The sequence below is a fragment of the Mustelus asterias genome, chromosome 11 (assembly GCF_964213995.1).
Source record: "Mustelus asterias chromosome 11, sMusAst1.hap1.1, whole genome shotgun sequence".
Lineage (NCBI taxonomy): Eukaryota > Metazoa > Chordata > Chondrichthyes > Carcharhiniformes > Triakidae > Mustelus > Mustelus asterias.
Window position 1 is genome coordinate 55,105,271 of NC_135811.1, and position 3,183 is coordinate 55,108,453.

The window sequence follows — 3,183 nt, forward strand, 5'->3', positions numbered from 1 at the left end:
CAAGGGGCACAAATGTAAAAATAGTCAAATAAAAGCAAAATACTGCGGATGCTGGAAATCTGAAATAAAAACAGAAAATGCTGGAAAAACTCCGCAGGTCTGACAGTCATCTGTGGAGAGAAACAAAGTTAACGTTTCGGTCTGTTTCTCTCCACCGATGCTGCCTGACCTGCTGGGTTTATCCAATACATGCTGCTTTATTATTATTGTGAAAGTGCCTGGCCTTCAGGAGGAAATCAGGAAGCACTTTTTCACACAAAAAGCAGTGGAAATCTGGGAATACTCTCCCCTAAGTGGATGGAAATACTGGGTGACAATTGGAACTTTGAAAACCAGGATCAATAGATCTTTATTTGGTACTGGTATCCAGTGATATTGAGTAAAATGAGTAAATAGGATTAAGATATACATCAGCCATGATCTAACCTAATAGTGGATTTGGCTTGAGGGGCTGAATGGCCTCTTCCTGTTCCTATGGTTACATAAATGCAATGAGTGGTGAGCGGCCTCCCAAATATATTAACTACAGCTAATCCACACTATAGAGGAGACGTTGCACGTGGCTAACAAGGTCACAGCACCATAAATATTTTAGTATCTGGCTCATACCAAACTGTGTGGGATATCAATCAGTCTGCTGAATCAAGTAAATGACTGGTTCACTAGGGCAAACAATCTCATAATCTTCCTCATGAGCAAGCACAGCATAATGAGCATTTTCTTTTCTGATGGAAGGTGTTTCACCAGAATCCAGACTTTGTTGATGGGAGTAATCTGGCTGGAGGCACCTGAACACACTTCCACAGCCTTCGTGAATGGTAGTAGTTTCCACTCCACCTACAAATCACTCATCTTTATCCATTAAAGCGAGGCCACGCAAGTGAGTGTCTGCTTCCTACAGAGCAGGAAGCGCAACTCCATTCTAAAACAATCCACCTGTCAGAATTACAGGACCATCCGTTAACATTTTGAAAGGAAGTTCAGTGAGCGCTCCTTGGGTCCACTGTAAGACAAAGTTGGAGATTTGTGTGTGGTGCAAGTTGAACGGTGGCCCAGCAACATTGGCTCCTTCCACCTACTGTACTCTGATATGCCCCTGCCTTCCCTCTCCAAGGCTAAACTGAAGAATGCATAAGTTATTCTCTTCAGCCCTGACTCCTGATTCCTTTGAGAGTGGAGAGACACAGTGAGCAATGCAGCCATTCAGGTCACTAATGACATCCACTGACATCCAGAGGTCTCGATGCAACAGGGGGTGATTTGTGATCCAGGCCTTCCAGGGTCTCCATGGTAAGTGTGCTCTGTATACTTACCTGGCAGGGTTGAAACTATGATTACGCAGGTAGTTAGCCCAGGCCGAGGCCAACCCATTGCACTTCAGATTGCTGACGCCTGCGATGTCCCCAAATACTCAGAGTATCCCCAGATACTCAACTGCAAAATTTGTGGTAGTGGGGGACTGGGTTCATGCTCAATTTTAGGGCGGCACGATGGCACAGTGGCTAGCGCTGCTATCCCACAGTGCGGGGGACCCGGGTTTGATTCCAGTCTCGGGTGACTATCTGTGTGGAGTTTGCTTGTTCTCCCTGTGCTTACATGTTCTCCTCGGGTGCTCCAGTTTCCTCCCACAGTCCAAAAATGTGCGGGTTAGGTGGATCGGCCATGCTAAATTACCCCTTAATGTCAAGGGGATTAGCAGGGTAAATATGTGGTGTTACGGGGATAAGGCCTGGGTGGGATTGTGGTCGGTGCAGACTCGATGGGCTGAATGGCCCTCTTCTGCACTGTAGGGATCCTATGATTCTGCCGCATGCTGCACATCTTTGTCATCTAAAGTGGGTGGAGAAGGAGAACAATCCCAACCCTCCACACAGCTAAGATCACAGCAAGCCATAGTCAACCCAACAGATATTACTGCTGAGCCATCTTTACTAACAGTGAGAGCAACATGATCCACATGACAGGCCCTCACAGACATTGCCTTTACCCAACTGCCCGAACGCATGAATATTCTCCTGCAAAAGATGAAGTCCAAATGGATCGAGGGATTCAATATGAACCAGAAACCTCCTCCTCGAACTACGATTTATGCGTTAATCTTTAATGCACAAAGAAGCAGCACTGAGATGTTTGAAGCTTGAACAGCATTTCTTTTATATTTATTCATCCTTGAGATATGAGTGTCACTGGTGAGACCAGCAATTATTGTCCATTCTTAATTGCCCTGTGTAGTTATTTGATAAGAGTGAGTGTACACCACATCAGAGGGTAGGCAAAAGTCAACTACGGTGAATGGGACTGGAGTCACATATAGGCCAAACTGGATGAGGACAGGAGGTTTCTTTCCTCGTATTAATAAACCCCCCCACAGTGGATTCTGTGGTGATCAAAGAGTTTGATGGTCACTTTTACGGATAGCAGTTTATATTTCCAGATTTTGTAAACCTCTGTTTTGCTAGTGCAGCAGTGTAAGCATTCTTCTAGCACACCCGTAACGCCAGCAGACCACCTTGTGTGTGAATAAACAAACATACATCATGTAGATTTGACATTGTGGAGTCACCTTTCCAAATGGTGGATGAGAAACAGTTTAATTTTTAGCCGGCAGTAATGACATACAAAACTTTGGAAATAACTGGTTTTAAGAGGATTTAGCCTGTGAGCTCCATCCAGTTGTAATCTAGGCAATATTCAGTACTGAAGCTTCGAATGATTTGCTCAGGATGCTCGCCGTGGGAAAGCTGATGAGGTTAGCCCAACATGACGTCAATGAACCTTATGTTCACTGTTCTGGAGTGAACAAAAGAAAACCAAAATGTCCTAATAATTATTTACAATGGGTAGAATTTAACCTCTGCTGGGTGGCCACACGCCAGAACCAGAAGTCCATTAAATAGCCTGTGGTGACATTGGGTGCTGTGGGATCCTTTGCATGGTTTACTTCAGTTAAAAGACTACATTTTAAGATATTTCTGCCTGTGTAACTAACTATGCTAAGCTTTAAAGCTAACTTGGCCACATTTTCAATGCAGCAGGCATCCTGGGATTAGCTTGGAAGGTTGACTGCTTTCTAAGCAAAACAAAGTTTTTCATGAACAGAAGCTTTCATGGTCACACAGCTGCCAATTGTTTTTTCTAAGTTGGAGACTGTGTGTGCCCAGCAATTTCAATAACACAGATAAG

The 3,183-nt window shown here is 44.4% G+C and overlaps 1 pseudogene; it reads left to right on the forward strand.

The window, feature by feature from the left end:
• Window positions 1-1,305: 1,305 nt before the first annotated feature.
• LOC144501056 (U1 spliceosomal RNA) lies at window positions 1,306-1,482 on the forward strand (annotated as a pseudogene).
• The last annotated feature ends 1,701 nt before the right edge of the window (window positions 1,483-3,183 follow it).